Below are 22,031 nucleotides of genomic sequence, written 5' to 3'. Positions count from 1 at the left end.
GTGGTGGTTCCTCATCGTACCGCCAAGCGGCCTGCTCATCGTCGCAGGAGGCCGCAGCAAGGCCGGAGGACGTCGTCGCCAAGGAGGCCAAGGCGAAGCAAGATGGAACCGGCCGTGACATCGGGCCCCCACCCAAGCACCCCGGTGGGAGGCCGGCTGGCAAAAAATAGTCAGCGCGTGGGAGTCCATTTCCACTGACCGTTGGGTGCTGGACGCGCTGGCCCACGGGCACACTCTGGAATTCCGAAGGAAGTGTCCCCATCTACCACCAGTGGCCAGGAAGGAAAACCACATGCCACAGCTACTTCTTGAGGTACGAGCAATGCTAAAAAAGGGAGCGATAGAACTCATCCCGAAGAGTCTCCGGGGCTCCGGAGTGTACTCTCAGTACTTCCTCGTCCGAAAGAAGACCAGCAGTTGGCGACCCATCCTAGATCTTCGTCTAATTTGGAGGATGCCTACTTCCACATCCCCATACGCAAAGGACATTGAAAGTTCCTATGATTTGTGGTCCAGGGGCAACACTTCCAGTTCAAGGCCCTGCCCCTCGGATTGAAGTCGGAGCCCAGGGTCTTCACAAAGTGACTGGCACCGGTAGTGGCGTGGCTGCGCCTTGGAGGGATCCACGTTTACCCCTACCTGGACGATTGGCTCACCCGAGCAAAGTCAAGGGAACTCGCTGTCGATCACACAGCGAAGACCATCCAACTGCTCACAGATCTGGGATTCTCAATCAACTTCGCAAAATCCCACTTGGTACCGTCACAAGACTCCCTGTTCCTGGGAGCCAGACTCGACACAGTGGCGCGATTCGCTTTGCCATCGGAGGAAAGGACAAAGGCCATCCTGGGCAAGGTACAACAGCTGTTGATCATGGACACGGCCAGGGCGAGGTCCATCAAGTCCCTGCTCGGCATGATGTCATCGTGCATCTACCTCATGCAACCTATGCAGGTTGCGGATGCGACCACTGCAGGAGTTCCTCGATGCCCGTTGGATGCAGGCAGCCGGTAGTTTCGAAGACCAGATCTCCCTCAACGAGACGTTCTGCCAAACAATCCAGTGGTGGGGCAACCGCGCGCATCTAGCGGCGGTTATGGACTTCCAGACCCGGACATATCAGGAGACGGTGACGACGGACATCTCCCAGGAAAGGATGTGGAGCGCACACTGGAGATCTCCACACAAGAGGTCTTTGGCTCCAGGAGGAGAGGTCACTACACATCAACGTCCTGGAGCTCCGAGCCGTGTTCTGGGCCCTCAGGTCGTTCCTACCGTCCTTCAAGGGCAAGGTTATGTGAGGGTCTTCACCGACAACACCACATTGTTCTACATCCGGAAGCAAGGGGGCACCAGATCCCCAGCCCTATCTAAGGAAGCGCATGACCTGTGGCACTGGGCCGTTGCCCAGGGGATGTTCCTGGTACCCTTCAACCTGGCAGGAGTAAAGAACAATGTTGCTGACTCCCTCAGCAGGGAGCTGCGCTCATGCCACGAGTGGGAACTACGGCAGGATCAAGTGGATCTGCTATTCCGACGATGGGACAGTCCCCAGATAGATCTATTTGTGGCGGCGAGGAACGCCAAGTGCCAGAGGTTCGCCAGCAGGTTTCCCAGCCAGGGAGCAAGGGCGATGCATTCTCCTTTCCCTGGGATGGCCTGTTCCTGTATGAGTTCCCACCGTTGCCGTTGCTTCTGCGACTCATCAGTGAACCCAGACGTTCCCGGTGCAGGATGATCCTCGTCGCGTAGGCGAGGCAGATATGGTTCCTGGACCTTCTGGACTTGTCAGCGTTCCCCCCCCCCAGTCAAACTGCCGATGGACGCGGATCTTCTCGCTAGGGAAGGAGGCGCCATCCTACATCACGACCAGGGATCGCTGAACCTGCAGGCCTGGCTCCTGCAGCACTACAGTTCGGAGGCTACGATATCCCAGCGGACTGCAAGGAGGTCCTTGCAAATGCCAGGGCGTCCTCGACTCTCAAGTGCTATGGACATAAATGGAAGCGGTTCTGTCTGGTGCCGTGCACAGAAGATCAACTCTCTGTGGATTATGGCCCCTCAAGTGCTGCCGTACCTGCTATCGCTGGCCAAGGCTGGGCTGGCACATGCCTCCATCAAGATCCATATGGTGGCTATCTCCTGCTACACCAGAACTCCGGGGCGGTCATCGCTGTGGTTTCACCGACTAGTGAAGGAGTTCATGAAAGGACTGTTCCGCTTGTTCCTGCCGCTGAAGACCCTGGCGTGGGAGCTCAACGTGGTGCCGACCAGGCACATCGGCCCGCCATTCGAGCCTCTGCATTCGGCACCGTTGAAATTCCTATCATGGAAAACCGCGTTTCTTGTGGCCATCACCTCTGCACGACGAGTGGGAGAGATCCAGGCCCTCTCCTGTAAACCTCCATACTTGACATTCAACAAGACGAGGGTAGTGCTGAGGACGCACCCCTCCTTCATGCCCAAGGTGCCGTCGGACTTCCATCTCAACGAGCCCTTGGTGTTACCTATTTTCTTCCCGTCGCCGGCTGAGAGGACTTTGCACTCGCTGTATGTGGCTATAGCACTGAAGTTTTACGTGGACCGCACAAAGTGTTTTCCGAAGACATCACAGCTGTTTGTGAATTTTGGATCTGTGAACCAGGGGAAGACCTTCTCAAAGGCTTCCATTTCCAGATGGCTCTCCGGCTGCATCATGCACTGTCACCGGTTGGCAAACCGAACGTTGCCCGGCCGTCTGAGAGCCCATTCCACCAGAGCGATCGCTGCTACCACAGCGTTCCTGTCTGGTGTGCCCCTGCTGGACATATGCAGGGATGCTACGTGGAGGTCGACGCACACCTTCACGAGATTCTACTGCGTCGACCGGGATTCCAGGGAGGAGTCCAGAGTCGGCCAGGCAGTGCTGCACAACCTGTTCGCTTGAAGGTGAGCCTGGTGAGGAGGTAAGAGATGCTTAATGTTGAGTTGTTGAAATGCTTAATGTTGAGCCTTGCCACCTCCTGTAGTTGTGCATGTGTGCACTGCTATGTATTCTTGTATTCATGAGCATGTGAATCCATACCAGACCCCATGCTGGAGAAGGAACAAGTTACTTACCTGTAACTGTTGTTCGCCAGCATGGGTCTGGCATGGATTCGGTATTACCCAAATTGTTCATTTACAATTGTTCGAATGAACAATTGACCGAATTTAAAGGGTCACAATTGACCTTTTCACAATTGACCATATATATATATATCTGTTTGGTAATATATATTTATTTATATATATAGGGGTTTTGGGGGGTTTGGCGTTAGGTGGGGGTTGTGGGGGGTTTCCCCCCACATATATGTTACAATTGACCTTCACAATTCGGTCAATTGTGAAAAGGTCAATTGTAATTCGAACAGTTGTAAAACGAACAATTTGTATACCACCATGGATTCACATGCGAACCCTCTCTCCAACCCCTCGGCGGCTCTTCTCTTGATCCTACTGCCACTTTTCGTGCTATCAAATCTGAAGATGGCTGCCAGAGTAGAGGCTTAGGTAGAGAGCAGTCATTGGCTGGGGAGCCCAGAAACCAGTGATTGGTTACTAGTAGAAAGACAGTTCAGAAACCAAACTGAAGCTGATTTTTTTCTTTACCGAGGATTCCCAGCCTGACGACAGGGAATATTCATGAGCATGTGAATCCATGCCAGACCCATGTTGGAGAACAGTAGTTACAGGTAAGTAACTTGTTCCAACCTTTCACTGTATGTAACTTTTTTAATGAATCTTTTGTCCAACGAATGTAGCTGTAGAAATGAAAGAGATGAATGTAGATAAATTATATTTCAGATTATGATATATATATATCATCACATCTGATTGACATTTTTAGTATCTTCCAGTGTTATGTATGCAAGTAGGTTCTATTTGTAGATATGTACATATGCTTGAGTGTGAAAAATATTTGCTGGGTTTATAAACTGTAAAAATGCTTTTTTTTCAGCTTGGTCTTGTGGTCGGCAAGTCCACTGTTTCAAAGAAAGTGTCACTAGGCATAAAGAAATCTGAACACATTACTAACATTAGGAGAGACAACCATTGGCTCCCTATCAAAGCCAGGATATATTTCAAAATGCTAAGTATCACTCATAAATGCCTCACCAATAAAGCTCCCAAATACCTCATCAATACAGTCACAAAAAAACATACAAGGCACCTCAGATCCAACAATGATAACCTAGAAATCCCCCGATACCAAAGAGAAAAAGCAGGAGGTAGCAGCTTTTAAAGTCCTTGCTCCCAGACACTGGAACACCGTACCTACCAATATTAAGAACGAATTGTCCTAAACACAATAAAAAAATGCTCAAAACCTAGTTATTCAACCAATACTAAATTCCACCGATTATCATGTGTATATATAATGTATGTATTATTCTATCTGTGCCTAATGTCTCTTTTATATTACTAAGATTGCATTGTTTGCCTAAAGTTTTTTTATTTTACCAAGATTGCATGTACCATTGTCTGTAACTACGCCGAGATACCTCCGGGTCTGGGCGTTCAGCAAATGTAATAAATAAAGTAAAGAAAACAAGGCTAAAGAACAAACCAGTTGCTGATGTTATGTTTTTAGTTTTAAAATCATATCTTTTGTACGTGTGCTATAAATTGAGCATATTTTTATTTCAATCTGTTAGAGGCCTAGGAGGAAGAAGAGCATAAAAACTCAGGCAACAGAAATTAATGATATTGCTTGCCAAACGGATGTCACTATGGAGCAACTACTTTTTGAGGAATGGCATTGTTCAAGTTGAGTTTCAGTAGTGATGCAGATGTTCAGTGGTTGGAATATGAATGTAATGTCACCAGTGAGCCATGGAAAGTAATCACGGATCATTGCTACATTGCAAAACGTCACCTAGATGAAACTGAAGACACAGAAGATAAATCGAAAATGTTTGCAGGCCTGACGACACAATCTACATTCTCTAAAAAATGGCCACCGACAAAACATTACATTATCCTTGTTTCTCCAATTGATGCAGAAATATCACATCCTGAAATAACTGATGCATCTTTGCAATTCATTAACGAATCTGCTCATGATCTCTATTCCTACTTTTGGGGAGTTGTCCACCATTGAATCGCAAACCAAAGTACTGCAGGATGATTGGCTTTTAAAGAAACAAAAATACATTGTATTTGATTGCTGCCTGCTAGAGATTATAGAAATGATTAAATGTGATCACAAACTACTTAGGGGATATGTGGGGAGCCATTGGTTAATTTTACTCAATTTGTCAAAGGCACCAACCTGAAAATCCAGGCCAGCTGCGTCAGCACAACCTATGCTTGGAAATGTGTCTGCTAGACATATACTTTGTTCATCTGCTTTGCTCTTTAGTGGATCAACGTTGAGTAAAATTTAAAGGTTGTCAATTTGTGGAACTTGGATCCTTGCTAAAACACAGTACTGCAAATATCAGAATGAATAGTTATTCCATGCTATTAGCCAGACCTGGAAGCACCTGGAAACACAAACAGATATCAATTGACAGTAGACTTGCTGACAGAAGGATCATGCTTGCTGGCCACAGACAGTACAACATTTTCTGCTAAATACTGCACTTACCACATTCAAGACATGGAAAGTGAAACAAATAGTGAATTCAGTCATTGTGCAGGTGTTTGAATGTACAATGTTGCCATGGAGAAAACATGGTTTCATTAAATCAATCAAATTTCTGCAATCCAGGGGGATGTAAATAGACATGATAGCTGCTGACAGGCACGTTGGAATAACAAAGGCCATGCAGGAGCAGTTCCCACATATACAGCATCAGCTTGATGTATGCCACATTGCAAAATCAATTTTGAATGGATTGTCCTCCTACGTATCCCAGATCTTTGACATGTAATGTCCACAGCTGGGCACTTTGGAAACTTTTTTGGCAGAGGGCGTCCTGCGTCGATGTCGGGTCCATGTCCCTCAAAGGCCTCCGTCATGGGCGACGTCACTGGATGTTACAAATAGGACGCACGGTGCCCGTAGCCCCAGTTCCATTTTTTCGGCAAACGTGTTTGCTTCGAGACCTCGGCGTGCCTCGTGTGTTTCATCGTAGGGATGTCTTCTTATTCGACCCCTCTGACTCCGGGACTGCAAGTCTAAAATGTTGATCACCGACCCGCATCACATTTGTTTATGGTGTTGGGAGAAAGTCACAACATCGACGACTGTTCAAAATGCCACTCGCTGACTGCCAGGGCCTTGCGGGACCGTAAGGGGAAGCTTCAGGTGGGTAGGGTTTATAGGTACAGAAAATCTAAGTCATCCAAGGGGGTGTCCACCGATGACTTGAGATGACTTGAGGGGTGATTCTCTGCGTCGTGAGGAGGCCCGGGTTTGCAGTCCCATAGCCATTCTTCTTACTTTTCGTGGCATTCTAGGAAGCGCCGTCACCGGTCGCCTTCTCTGTCCTCCTCGGAGCATGGAGCCACAAGGAAAGTGGCATGCCCGACGAAGTCTTCGACTCCGGAGGAATGGGCTGCCTTTAAGGAGCAGATGTTGGCAATTTTTCAATCGCAGGGCACTGTTCCGGCTATGTCTTCTGATGAAGCCGGCAGGGAACGGTCTCATACTGTGGCTTGCACGCCTTCGGGCTCGGGTCCGCGACGCGACTCACATCGGGAACCTTCGAGGTCCCATTCGGACAAGGCTCAGGATAGTCGCAAGAGACGTGCTTCCAGGTCTTGGTTCTCGTCCCCAGCAAGACCGCAGTAACCTGCTAAAGGCTCAAAGCCTGCGCCGACTCCATCGGCGCCGTGTCCATCAGATTTTCGGACATCAAGACTTTGCCTTCTTATCAGCCGTCGGCCTCACTGTCGACGCCGATTCCTTCGGCGCTCTCGACAACAAAGTTGGTCACGCTCTTGGCTTCGAAGCCTTTGGCGCCCCCGACACCTTCGGGGATTTATGCCCGGAATTTACCTTTGGAGTTCCCCGATACGGTGGATCCTCCAAGGATCCTCCAAGGAAGACTACTGCTAAGTCTGTGAGGCCAGTGGTGTACTCCAGGCCCTCTTCTGTCCTCAGGCAAGGTTTTCACCTCCCTTTGGAAGACATATATGAGGAGAAAGGAAGGTCTGACTTTGAGGACCCTGTTGAGCATGATGTGGCTCCTGTATTTTCTGGAGACGGTCAATTGGACCAACCCTTCATGATGCCAGTGGGTTGGACACTTATCCGGAAGTGGAATTTGGCAGGCCTGAGCCTGGGGCTCATGCTGTTGTCGTCATACAGGCGGCTCATGGCTAGGATTACGGAGTATCTGGGCTGGTGCAGTCCTCCTGAAGATTTTATACAAGATGATCTAATGGACATTTTAGATCAAGGTCCGTCCTCTGACCCGGTGTTACCTTTTCATCTCACTTTACAGAAAAGGGTGGCGGGTGCTTGGCAGTCACCAGAATCTCTTCCGGCTGTTAACAAATCGTTGACAAAGAAGTACCGCCCTTCCGTTAGCGACCCCGGCTACTTATCCACTCATCCCACTCCCGAGAGTTTGGTTGTTCAGGTGGCTATGGCCACCTCGAGGCAGGCGGTGTACCCTACCATCACTCGGGATAGGGATAACAGCAGCTTCGACGGTTGGGCTCGCAAGGTATTTTCTGCGGGGTGTATGGCGTTGAAATCAGCCAACTCCACTTGTGCCTTAGCAAGGTTTTCACACACTCTGTGGAACTGTGTTTTTCTAGTGGCCGAGCATATTCCGAAGCGGGAAGAAAGGGATGAGTTCCTTGCTCTTATGCAAGATGGAAAGGATGCCATGTGTGAATGCCTTCAGTCTGGTTTCGATACGGCTGACGGTGTTAGCTGGTCCATGGCTACGAGTACCGTTATATGCAGATTTGCGTGGTTGCAGAAGTCGGGTTTTGCCCCGGATTTGCAAGCCCGTCTTTTGAACATGCCCTTTGATGGCGCACATTTGTTTGGCAACAAAGCTGACGACAGTCTTGAGAGGTTGAAGATCGCGAAAGCTGCGGCAAAATCTTTAAGCGCAGCTGTGCGTCAACCTCCACCTTTTCGTCGGAGTGTACAGCAGTGGAGGGGATGTTCTTGTTACTACTCCTCCTTTGGTAGAATGCGAGGATCCGCCAGTCAAAGGGGTCAGCGAAAAAGTACCTATGGTGGTCGGGGAAATATAGGTGCCAAGGCCGCTCAGGCAGCTGCCTCTTTGCCTTCCGGCACTGCCGTATCCGCTCCAAAACAGTCACTCATTAATAGTAGCACCAGATGGGAAGTCCTCTTATCTATCAGAGTGGGCTCCTCTGGTTGACCCTCAACATGCAATTCCTGGCACTTGTGCTCATGGCCTCGGGCCATCTCCCCCTGGTCCACCCGTCCCCCTGCTCCACCCTCCCATCCCTTTCACCTGCACGTTCTCCTTTTTACCCTGCACTACTTCTATTACCATGCTAGCACTCCGAATTTAGCCAACCAGCACTCGCACCTCTTCCTCGCACGTATTGCACTTGCACTATCCAAATTTCAAATGAACTAGTAAGTATGACGGCTATTATCGAAATCCTTTTTTTATTTTTCATTTATTTATATTGCTGTTTGGGCCACTTTTGGGGGAAAGAGCGTCGTCGCCCGTTCGCTCTTTTGGCACCTCTGTGTACAATGAGACCTTGAGCCTCAGATCTTAAGGTTCGGCCAGGTGTGTAGACTGTTATTTGTTCTTTCAAGTGGGCAGGGGCTACTCCGTAAATACAGCGATGTACAATCGTCATGGATTTGAAGGTAATGCGATCCTCTACGGCTAACCAATGGAGGGGATTCTGTCTGTAGATATGTGCTACCTTCTGGTTTTCTGCCTGATGATTCTCACCGCGTTATGTAAGATCTGGCAGTGTGCTATGCACCCCTTGCTAGCTCCTGCCAAAAGGGCATTGCTATAATCCAGTCTGGAAAGCATAGTGGCCATGGCAATAGTTGCAGAGTTATTTTCACTCAAATAAGGTTTAATACATTTGAGCAATCTCAGATAGTACTGACAGTTTTTCTTTAGATATGCCACGTGTGCCTCAGCCCAGAGGGACACTTCCAGGTATATATCCAGGGTTTTAACTTTCCCTCAGACTGGGATAAGTGAGTCTCTGATCTTAAAGGATGTGTAATCCGGGCTTGGTTTAGACCTAGCTTGAGGAGAGCTGAAATCCATTAACTCGGTCTTGCTTTCATTCAGGCAAAGCCAATTATCCTTCATCCAGGACTCTATAATGTTGTAGATGTTGGCAATCCTGTTATCAGTATAGTGGCAGCTACTCAGTTCGACTACAATTTAGATGTCGTCAGCGTATTTGGTAAAATACACCCCTATGTTGTTAAGGAGGGTACAGAGACACTGCAGATATAAGTTGAACAAAAGGGGGGACAAACTTGCCTCCCGAGGCACGCCACAGTTAATGGATAAGGGCAGTGAAGATTGATAACCCCAGTATATTTTAGAACTCTGTTCCGCAAGAAAGGAAGTCACCCAGCCTGTTGCTTCCTGAGAGCAGCCTGCAGTGTTCTAAAGCCCATTTGAATTTGTTGGTGGTCCAGCAAATCAAAGGCAGCAGACGGGTCCAAAAGTACCAACATGCCTTCTTGCTTTTATTCATGATGTTAAACATGTGGGTTTGAAGGTCTAACAATGCAGTTTCCATGCTATGTGATTACTAAAGCCCGATTGCTGTTTGTGGAGAAGGTTATTATCATCCACAAATGCTTGAAGTTGCCAAGTTGCAGCTTTATCGAGAATTTTCAATAGGAAGTTAGTTTATTGGGCCGAGGTTGGGAGGATCCTGCTAGTCCTATCCTTATTTTTACCAGCGGAGTGACTGTAACCATTTTAATGGCTACTGGAACCTTACAATCTCTAAATGAAGCATTGACCATTCTGGTGAGGAAGGGTGCAAAAATGTCTGTTTTCCAAAATCAATTTGGGGGGCAGAATATTTTCTGTGCAAGCAGTTTGTCGCATGGAGGAGAGTTTTCATGTCCTGTAAGGAGATGGGGCTAAACTTAAATGTGTTCCTTGCTATAGGGCTAGATTCTGAACTTATGTGGGTTTACTGATCTTGAGAGGATACTTGAATGGCACTTATAGCCTCACGTGCCTTTTTTAACTTTGTTACTAAAGGCAAGCTGTACTTTATCACAATCTTTCTGTGAAGGTTGAAAAGGAGGTGACAGGGCTGGGGGTTTTTAAATTGAGTTTAGGATCTGAAATAGTTTCTCAGTTGAATTTAAGGCCATTGAGATCTGTTCATTAAATAAAACTTTCTTTGCCTCAATAGTCTTTCCTTTTTGTTTCTCCAAGTGCTTCCACTTTTTCCCTTGTCCTAAACCAACCCCACACCCACTTGTGTCGCTTGTGGCACCTTGAAAGACAATTTGTTATATAGGCTCATTACAAACATCCCAAAAAATAAAATAAATAAACCTACAGACCTTCATTACTAAGTCCCTGTCCCACCCTTGACATGAGAATAAACACACGGGAGAATCTCGGCCAGTATTGCCTGATGGTACACAGGGCTGCTCCAGGTGCGCAAGTGAGCATGAACGTACATGCAGGAATTGTAGTAAGAGACGGACAGTATATGCCAGAAATTTAGGTAGCGAACAAATGAATCAATGGTGGAACAGAAACTTCGTAATGAAGGTCGATAGGTTTGTAGGAGACTAAGCGCAGGGGTATGCTTCGGGCCTTGAAAGGGTGCAGGATGACCGAGAAGGGTGTATGAAGCTCCTATTCTTACAGCGTAAAGATAGCCCTAGAGGTAACAGCAATACGTAATGTTCTGGTGTTATTGCTGTCCTGTTGAGGCACATATTGTAAATCGCTGTTTTTGATGGTCCTTAGTTTTCTAAACCACGTGTCAGAAGTATGGTCTTATGCTGTATCTTTTATTTATTTTTTTGTAGCATTCTTTCTCCAAAACGTAATCTAGCCCTCTCTTGCTTAGATCACTGAATACAGACTGGCATTATTTGTCCTAGAAGGAAACACGCTAACAGTTCAAATGGCACAATGTATCCAATATAGGCACAAAGAATTGATAACATTGACTATATTGAAAGTGGATATACAAAACATCTGTTTCTGGGGTCTGTTGTTCAGAGCGGTTTTTCTGCTTGAAATTGAGAGAATTGAACACCCTGAAATTATGTAAACGTAACTTTACATAATGTTTGGATGATTGAAAATGGCATGTGTATTGTTTGCTTTAATGACTTACTATGTGACAGACAAATGTACTTTTTGATCAAAAGAATGCACATCGTACATTCCTACTATGTTGAAGAATATTTATGCTGCGTGCTATAACTGCCCGAGGGTTGCACTTGCAGTTTGTTGTGCCTTTTCGCAATCATATATTCCGTGTAGAGTTGTGGGTTGTTAAGTGGCCTATATTGTGATGACGACTCCTGCACCCACAACCTCTGTTCAGGCTAATGTTATCTACACCGCTTTCTTCCGTGGCATATCCCGGTGTGCAGCCACCATCGCATCCTTGGGCAGTGTTAAAGATGGGGGGCAGAACCTTTTCCTTGGGACCCAAGGGTTATCTGTTCACTTACTACTCTTTACACTTTAATTATAATGCCCTCTGTTCAACCTAAGATGTTCCTATCGCGGTCTTTGGCTTTAGGTAGGGGCCGCTATGGGATACGGGTGCACATGGGTCTCACTCCCATTTGGTGGTCCGATTAATTCTGTGCACGTCATGGTGTGACCTACTCCACCCATCTTGACATCTGTGTTCATTCCGTGTGGTGTGAGTGTTGCTCATTTGTTTTTTCCGGTACTGAATTATAATGTAATTTGTTAGCTAGTATATTTTAACGTGTATATTCTTTAATTGTCATTTACATACCTATATTCTACCGTTCTGCGCATGCCATAGTTTCCAGCTGCCGTCTGATGGATTCTTCAATCAACATTGGACGATAATAATCAACAGTGCTTTTGTGATTAACATTGAGGCACGATCGCCAGGGACCAATACGTCCTTTAGTGGTTGCATAAATAAGTAGCAGCCTGGCAGCGTTTATGATGTGAAAACAAGCTGATGTGAAGGCGTTGCGTTTGTAAGTGAAACGACTCCTTACCTTCTGACTAATGGAACACCATGTGCATTTGAAAAAAATAAATCTTTGATGGAACCGAAGGACAAAAGGAAGCAAGAAGAAATGAAAAACTCGGGGAATAATCAATCAATGAATGCAATCAGTGTTTCATGAGGAACTTATATAAAACATTCGAAGCATGCGATGTTCACTAGCTATCACTTCTATTGGCTAAATATATAAATGTTAGTGCACATCTATTTTGAGTGTTATGTGAAAAATAAAGGTACTTGTAACATTGCAGAATATTGTTTTCTTCAACATAAATGTTTTCTTCTCGTATTTGTGAGAAGAAAGGAAAGATTTGCGCTGTGAGTATTTGTGCGTTTATCTTCCTGGTTCTGCGTTTGGTAACGATATAGCATGGGTGTTGACAGGGTACGTTAGTCTATGCTGGACATGAATCTCATGAAAATAGGTTGAGCATACGTTTGGACAAGGGATTTAAGTTTGAGGGACGGCCAATCTACATTCTTGCTGCAACAGCAGTTGGGGCAATGTATAAACAGAAAAGATTAGCACAAGATGACAGGGATCAACCCATTTTTCGCATTTGTAAATGTGAGGAAAACTAAGGTAAGATGCATAGGAATTTTTTCAAAGATCGATTAAGGTATGCTTAGAACAATATTCCCAATTGATTGGGACACTAACCTTTCTGAGCGAACGTCCCCTTTTTTCCACCAGGTGAGATGGTGACGTTAAGGCATAAATGTGGCTTAAGATAGATTGATGTCGGGGTTAAACCCAGACGATTGGTCATGTCTATCTTTCTCCTTCAACATACTTGGGAGGAAAGTTTGTTAGCTATGAGGCCCTCTACTATGCCACCTGTCGCAGTGCATGTGGAAGAAGAAAGTCACATCTTCGGAGAATGACCTGAAGTGTCTGACCCGCCAAGTGGATCCAGAGTCTGTCATCTTGGCAGCAGTGAAGTGCTTTTCTATTAACCCTTTCCCTTTCGACATATACGTAATGATGCCTAAGCGGTGAGGGAAAAAACATGGAAGCCTTAAGACTAATGCACTGTATTACCAGACAATGGGGCAAGAGATTCCTTCAGTAAGACGTTTCTCGTCACAAGGACCACCACAGTAATGGGAAAAACTCACTTGCAATCACCTCCCTTAGTGGTTGTACAGGGCTTTTAACGGCCCGCCAGCCTGAGTTTAGGTAGGCCCAAGCAAAGACAGTGTCTTGGCCAGGGCTGTTGACGTCTGGCACCGCATGAGCCCAATTTCCTGTAAAAATAACAAAAGAAGATGGCCACCAGCATAGAAAAGGGATCATGTCCCTTTTCTATGGCGGCCACGACTGGAAGGAGCGGCCGTTCCGGAAGGCCCAGCATGTAAGTGGGGTGGGAATGTGGAGCTGGAGGAGGTAGGTGGGGGCTTGGGGATGATGTGGGGGTAAGGAAGAGCAGGCACGGTCGTGCCTCCAAAAAATGGCAGCACCCGGTAAGGGCCTCAGGTGGCTGGGAAAAAGTGTTCTCTCAACTGAGGCATGGGTTGCAGGAGATGGGCAATGAACGGGACACATTTGGCAAGATCTCCTTTGGCAGCAACAGTTGCAAAATGGCCCACAGGGAGCTTCCTGGAAGCCTCCTTCAGTCGGTGGTCGTCATTACTGACTCATCCCTTGTGGAGAGCTCAGTCTACGTATTGTGGTCAGGGGAAAATCTTTCCCTTCACATAAATGTCCTGAAGCTCATATCGATTAGATGGGTCTTTACACAAGTCCAGTATAAGGTGGTGCTGATCCGTACAGAGAGCACAACCTTTTATGTCAACAAGCCGGGGGCAATGACATTGGGCAAGCATTGTTGCCTGGCTGCACAACTATGGGAGATGGTCATTGCACACATCATCATTCTGATGACTGCTCACCTACCAGGAGAAGAGAATATGGAAGCAGACAGACTGAGCAGACTTAATGTGGGGAACCATTAGTGGGAGTTCAATCCATTAAAAGTGCAGGAGCGCTTCAATCTCTTTGGCTCTTCCTGAGTGGATCCGTTCACCACCAAAAAATTCCAAATACCCCTCGTTTGCATTTGGCTGCGCCTCTGTCTTGGGTCCCTGTGGAGTCATTCCCAATTAAATGGAGCAACTGGATGTTTTACTCATTTCCTCCCATTTATCTTCTGCATTGAATAATTCACATGTTGAAGTCTTATCTGCACTGCTGCATGATTTTAGTGTCCCCTTACTGGCCAGACCAGGATTTGGTTGTCAGACTTCATTTGCCTGGTCTAGTAGTCTAATATTTGTTCACATCGGCCAGGATCTAGTTTACCACTAGGAAGGGATGGTTCTCAACCCTTTCTTTAGATCGCTAATCTTAGCAGGTTGCTTCCTAAATAGCGCACCATGAGCCATATGGGCTTATTGCAAGAAAACCCAAGAATCATTTAAGCTGCTAGGAAGTTGTTCCATATATCACAGCAAGTGGACACACTTCCGCCATCAGGCCTTAAACCTTCACTTGTCAGTTAGACTGGTTTATCGTTAAAAGCTCATCTAACCCAGGGTAGTGTGTAAGTCAACGCGTGGAGGGCTTACATGGCTACAATAGTGGCATACAGAAAGTCAGATGAATTGCTTTTTTCTTCAGCAAATCATTTGAGAAATCTGGAGGGATTATATAAGCCTTTTTCCGGTTGGCAAACCTCACACTATCTGGGACCTCAACGTAGTGCTGTTTGCACTGGTTCACAAATAGTTCGAGCCCTTGGCCTCAGTGGATTTAAAGCTGGATAGATCGATGACTGTCCTTCTTAACGCCCTCACTCTAGCCAGCCTGGTCAGTAAAATACCAGCTTTTTCTTTTCTTTGTCTGAACCTTTCATTGCCTTCCATAAGGGCAAGGTTGTTTTACACACTCATCAGTCCTTCCTTCCCAAAGTTGTTTCATTCTTTCATATCAATTGGGTGGTTTCTCTCATTCCCATTCTTCTCATCCTCCTTTTCGAGGCCAGAGGAAATTCTACACTCACTTGGCTTGTACCAAGGCTTTGTGCAAGTCTAAGGTGGCATCCTGTGGTTTCACTGCAAGCTATCTAGCCTCAAAAGCCTCTATTGCTCTGTTGGTGGTTTTGCAGCAGTTCTTGAGGCTTAAGACACAGGAGAAAGCACCCGTTCATGGTTTGCAAGCACATGACTCTGGCTTTATAACAGCAAGTTTACTTGGATGTAATCAGAAAACCAGCAAATTGGTCTACCCATCTTTTTGCATGCATTTGTGTATCAACACTAGCTGAACTTGAGTATAACTTTCGGCCAGGCAGTATTGAAGTCTTTTCTCCTAAAGTAGTTCAGGTTTCTCCTCCCAATGGGTTTAAATGCTGTGCAATCCCCCATACAGTATGGCAGAAAGGGGACATTATGTAGGAGTAAGGACATTTTTATCATCCAAGTGACTACTGTACTCCTCCTAGTCCTTAGTCTTCTCCAAATGACCGAACCCAGTTGGCACGCATAAGGACTAACACACACAGCTGGAGGGTGGTGTGGAACCAATGCTCCACAGCCATTCCCATGTAAGTCTTTGACATTTAAAAGGGAAAGCACTCCTACAGTGCAAATGGCCCTGGTCCCGTTGCCATAGAGGGGATGCCTATACAGTGTGGAGGAAGGGGACTAGAAGAACAGGAAACACTAATTTGAGTAACATTTTCTTTATTAATGTCTATCCTGAGAAAGGGACACCTTAGTGAGAATAGTGTGGTGTCTTGCATGTTAGAGTTGGTTCCTTGGGTGTATGAGTTGTGTGCTGCTAGTAGAATCGAGGGGGATCTTGATTCTAAGGGCGACAATTTAAAGGGACTTCAGGATGTGAGCTGGGACCTTGAAGATGCTTACTCCCTGTTCTCCTGTTTAATATTTTACCTGTAAACTGAAACAATTAAGTACTTTCCTTTTGTACTTACCTGGGTGCTGCATGGTTGCTGCCTGTCGACCACCTCTCCAGACACCCAGGATACTACAAATCGCAAGGTGAATAGTAGCTGAACGTTAGCTGCACAGAGTGCATCCTGAAACTGTTGATTTAAATCAAATAAGTGCAGGATGCTTCATAGTAGCCCTAATGACCCGTCAATCTCTGCCAGATTCATTTAGCTCCGTTTTTGGCTGAAATTTGCAATGTACAGCCAGAAAAGTGAGGACTTTGGATCTTGCAGCCTAGGTTCCTTTTTGTCTTTCTTCAATTGGCTAGTTATTAATTCTGTGTATTTAAACCCAGTCAAATGTGTATACCTTTCTAATACATGGGTTGGTCACCAGCGCAGGTAAGCATATAGAGTTGTACTCATTTGTGCTGAGTTACAAAGAATATCCACGTTCTACAAATAAGTTCTTTAATCCACACTTCACGCACAGTTTGAAGGCAAACCATCTCATTTGTGTGTTCAGATTGTAGTATACGTACAACGTATCGTATATGCAAATCTTTGTGAATCGCTATGCATTTGCAAGATGTGTGCTTCTGCTGCTGGTGAAATTACACCTACAACTCACCTGTGAATATTTAATTCTTTGACTGGTCAAGGAGTTCCTCAAGGGGCTCTTCGGGACTCTCCCGCCCGTGAAGTCTCCTGCCCTGGCTTGGGAGCTCAATGTAGTTCTGACTAAGCACATAGGAGAGCACCTTTTGAACCTACGCATCAAGTCCCGATCAAGTTTCTCTTGTGGAAGACTGCTTTTGTCGTGGCTATCACCTACGCCAGGCAGGTCGGGTAGATCCAGGCCTGTCCTGCAAGCAGCCTTACTTGTCTTTCCAAGCTTCAAGGGTGGTACTGCATGCACACTAAACCTTTTATGCCGAAGGTACTGTGGGAATTCCACCTCAATGTACCTGTGGTGTTACCCGTCTTCTTCCCAAATCAGTCATCAGCGGAGAGGGCCTTGCATTCTATGGACGTTGCTCGTGCCTTGACGTTCTACGTGGCACGTCCGAAGAATTTTCGGAATACTAATAAGTTGTTCATCAACTTTGGAACTGTAAATCATGGAAAGGCATTGTCGAAGGCTTACATCTCCAGGTGGCTCTCCGGCTGCATCATGTACTTCATCGGCTGGCTAACTGCTGCTAGGCTGGCTGAGATCCCACTCCACCAGAGCTGTCTCAGCAACAACAGCGTTTCTCTTTGGTGTGCCCCTGCTTGACATCTGCAGGGCTGCTGCATGGAGTTCCACGCACACCTTCACAAGGTTTTACTGCGTCAACAGGGATTCCAGGGAGGGGTTTTGAGTCGACGAAGCGATGCTACGCAACCTGTTTGTTTGAGGTGAATCTGCTCCAGAGTTGAGTGTTTATTGCTTCTGTTGAGCCTTGCCATCTCCCGTGGTTATGTAATCATTATTCATGAGCATGTGAATCCATGCCAGACCCAATGCTGGAGAAGGTTTAAGTTACTGACCTGTAACAAGTGTTCTCCAGCATGGTTCTGCCTTGGATTCACATGCGAACACTCCACTCCTTCCCCTCTGTGGCTCTTATTGGTTCATACTGCCACTTTACGTGCTTACCAAATCTGAAGATGGCCACCAGAGGTGGATCTTAGGGAAAGAACTGTTATTGGATGGGGGCATTGTGACCGAGAGGACAGTGATTGATTTAGTGGAGAAATACAGTTTTAAAGTGAAACTGTGTTTTTCTTTTACAGAGGATTCCCAGCCTGACAGCGGAACATTCATGAGCATGTGAATCCATGCCAGACCCATGCTGAAAAACACATGTTACAGGTAAGTAACTTAAACCATCTCTCCGCCCCTTGTGAGGACACTTTTCTGAGAATTTAGATTGGGCACGCTTAGGGTTGCTACCTTCACTAAGTCTTGGGTTGATGTGAACTATGGCCAGTGCTCGTTATGTGGTGCAGATGAAGAAACTGTAATGCACATTATGCTGTTCTGTACAGAACTCAGACCCTGATGAAGTCTATCCTTATCCAGTCTTCATCTTAGTCAATCTGGAGGGCTGCCGATGCAATGGCTTTGTGCAAGTGATCTTGACATATTTTGGGGGGTTTAAATATATATTCACAGGGTATGGCTGCACCGGCGCCAGGTAATTGAGTCTCAATCCTAATACACTGAATATATAACCAAGATAATTGAATCAGAACTAAATGTATTCATTTTTTTGCCTATTCATTGTAAATATCATTTGCCTTTGTCTTAACCTGTTTTTGTTTTATAATGTCTGTATTAGCTTGAATAGAATTTATTTTAATGTAATGTTTTTTTTGTTAATGATTGTCATATTGTGCTATTTGTGTGTACCTTTGTTGAATAAGATGAACAAACAAATAACTTGGTGGAGACGGGGATTGCTGGAACTCATATCCTTGATTTTTCATGTGTTGCTCATAGCACAAATAATAAAAGTGTAAATCTTAAAGCGGGAAGCTTCCTGAAAGCCAAGCCTTCCACCTTTCCATTCATTGATTCCAGTCAGACTTGACCTATTACAGTTGCAAAGTCTAATATAAGGAATTAAAAATCTAAGCTTGGAATCCACAGCACCGGCCCATCACAAACAAACTACAAGGAACTGAAGACCATTTTCCTAACACTCTTTTTATTTTTTTTAATTTCTAGAGAAGGTTGTTAAAAGTGCACACAGCTGCTTTGTTTTACCTAAACAATGCAACTCTTCAAAATCATTTGATTGTGGTGTGCATGTTGTGGGCACAGGTCGTTTTATATCATATGGTCCAAGTAGGTTCTGTCATTCTCTACGTCAATGGAAGCTCAATCTTTGCAGTCTTTTTTATTTTTGTTTATTTTCTCTCCTTCCTATATAACTGAGCTAAACCTTTGAGTGCATTCTGGGTTACAAATCATTGAATGAAATGTCCTGTTATGTGAGGTTTACACGCAAAGTGCTTGCGCATTACTCAAAATGTATTTTCATCAAACAAGCGGGTTTAAACTTTTCTGTTTTTCGTAGACTATCAATGTAAACGTACATTATTTCTTGAATCCCATAAACAATCCATTATCAACACATTTCAGAATGTTATTCTTTTTTAATAGAACGTGCTACTGGTCTGTTTGGCCATGGAAGAATGTTCTTATTCTTATGTTTCATGCATCCCAATTCTAATTTCTCTTATCTGTATACTGTCCGTATTCACCCAGCCCCTGGGAGACAGCCATCGAAGACAACACAGATCCGCAAAATGGACAATGGGCCTCATTACAAGTTCGGCGGTAGCCAATTTTTACGGCGCCCGGGAATGGGCAATTACAACCCCAGCAGACACAGTAATTGCCCATTGCCGGGAAAATATTCTTCCCCATTACCATTGAGCCCAACATTCATGAATGGTGCCGGTGCATCCGACATGTTTGCTCCCGGGTGCTGGTCCGCCAGCCAGGTCAGACCTGGCGAGTGAAAAGGCACCCGGGAGCAGACCTTGTACTTTGCCGGTCTGGTTACAAAGGTGTCGGTAGCTTACCGGCACCGTTGTTACATGACCGGCAAACTTGTAATGAGGCCCATTGTGTCAGAAGAAATCAAGGAAACAAAAGGAGAGGTAAACGGACTAGACAACCAGCTTTTACACGAAACAACGAATAGAAACAAGTTGGTGTATGCATTTTCAATACCCCTTGCTCACCCAGCAGTAAAAGTATACTTGGAAAGTCAAAACACAAACACCACAATAAGCAGGTCAGGATGTAATTGGCCAAGAAAAAGGACTTCTCCAAGAGACCTGATGGTCATAGCCTGAAGGGAGAACAATGCAAGGTCCAAGTTTGCGACACCAGTAGCAGGCTGACGAAAAGGCTCATTATTGGAGAACCACGCCTGCAAACTCAATGGCATACAGATTTCTGTGATAGTCTAAGGTGGATTCTGAGGGCAACCGGATTGGGAGTGCTAGGAAAGGGGACTGCAGATTGACAAGGAGGATTGGAAGTGGGAAGATGGGTAGATGCCAAAGCTCTAAACCTGTAGAAAGATCGGAAGTGGGTTGACGAGAGTGGCTGAAGTTCAGGGCCCAGAAAAGTACCAGGGTAGAAACCCAAGGATATCCAAGAAGTAGTTCATCCACAGGCTGCAGTTGGTATCCTGGAATTAATTTGTTAGGGATCTGGAAGATGGGAGAAGGAAATGCTGCACCAGCTCACTTGAGGAAAATGGAATAAGAACACGCCAGTGGAAATAATCTACCCCAATCTAAGATGGCCACCATCTGTATCATGTTGGGGGCCAGCCTTAGATGAAGCAAAAATATGCAAAAAATGGCTGCCACGCATGTCCGGTGTAAGAGGAGAGTCCAACGCCTAATAAAGCTGACCACATTACATTCCACATGCGCATAGTCTGCTAGGAAATCTAGTTTGGCCACTCACGACCATCTACCGTACAAACATACATACTGACAGCTCGCCAAAGCCATGTGCACTAGGACAGTTTTCCCATTGACAGCTCCTCAAATGCAACATGTTTCTCTTTGAAACTGGAGATTACTCAGGAGAACAGCTTTCGTTTGTATCAATATTTTCATGGCTTTTGCATTTTAGTTTTCTGAAACATTAGGCAAATTTGCATGTGATTTATTAAAATAGCTACCGTTGGGTTGCATTATTTTGTGAAGTGCTTGTAAGGCAACACTTTTAATGTTCTGGCATACCTTGTACAACTTCTCAAACCACCAATTATATTTCTCATTTTAGTTAATTGCAAGTCTGCATTTAATATTTTTTGTAGTTCATAAATATTGTTTAAAAGACCAGATTCCGCTGCCTCCTGGCCTATGGATATGAAACTGAGTCTTAAAAATGTGTTCTTGCTGAATCTCCTTTGTTTGTCTGGGTCATATTATTGATTTGAGAGGATCGTTCACTATTGGTTGATCTTTGCCCTGCTCAGACAAAATGATTTACAACCGAGGCTGTTTTGATCCTATTGCTAATGTAACACTTATATGTGGCTATTGGCAGCACTTTCCAACAAACTATTTTACACTGACATGAACACTCATTCTTTTTTTTTTGTAGTGTGCCCCATTTTGCTCTTGGCCTCTAATTTCTGGTAGGTGCTCCTTGTTCTAGGTTGGATGAACAAACCATATACCATTTTCCACATATCCCCTGATGCTGAAGATTAATTGGAAGTCCAAATTAGGCATGTGTGATTTTTTTTTATTTTTTTTTTTTATTTCACTTCTACCAATTTTGTTACCTGTGTATTAAGTTTCTAATTTTTGTCAAGTTGGCACAACTAAAATTAAACGTAATCAGTAGAACGTAGTAGAGGGATGATTGGAAAAGGGCTAGTGGTCAAGTTTAAGAGATAGCGAGTGATATATGGAGAGAGGGTACTGAATGAAAGTAGTTGGGGATATATCGGTCTACAACGACATATCCCTTAAACATATGTGGGTTTCTTATACAGCTAATACCATCTTCAAGCTGTATCAAAGCGCTGTGGGTTTGGTGAAGTAGACTAGCCAAATCTGAGAAAGGGAAGGAGTTGTGAAGAAAAGGGGATGGGGGTGTGGGAAAAATCAGTAGGTGACCTAGTTGGACTTGGAGAATAAATTGACATAGGGACTAGAAAAGCGAGTATATGACAGTTCTCTCACTGTCCACCAAATTTTGGATAATAAGGTCCACCCTGTTCATGGTTTCTCTCGCAATTGGATAAGTTTACCTGGAGATCCCAGAGCTAATGTTAGAAAAGGGGAGGGTTGGGGACTGCTTGCCCATGAATTTAACTTGGTTGGCTGTGCTCTGCAAGAGCAAGGATATCCGGTTTGTGGGAGATCACTTAACAAGGATGTTAAGGGAGAGGCTGTAACTTGTTCCTATTACAGGTTTGCACCATAAGGGCTCCGTTGGACTGTTGACTGCGC

The 22,031-nt window shown here is 45.4% G+C and overlaps 1 protein-coding gene across 1 annotated transcript in view; it reads left to right on the top strand.

The window, feature by feature from the left end:
• Window positions 1-22,031, top strand: part of ATP6V0D1 (ATPase H+ transporting V0 subunit d1) — an 874,674-nt gene that overhangs the window by 557,657 nt on the left and 294,986 nt on the right. The window lies entirely within an intron of this gene.

This window comes from Ambystoma mexicanum, chromosome 1p (assembly GCF_040938575.1).
Source record: "Ambystoma mexicanum isolate Mex_15411 chromosome 1p, UKY_AmexF1_1, whole genome shotgun sequence".
Classification (NCBI taxonomy): Eukaryota; Metazoa; Chordata; class Amphibia; order Caudata; family Ambystomatidae; genus Ambystoma; species Ambystoma mexicanum.
The sequence above is the reverse complement of the archived record's forward strand: the minus strand, read 5'-3'. Positions and strand labels throughout refer to the sequence as shown.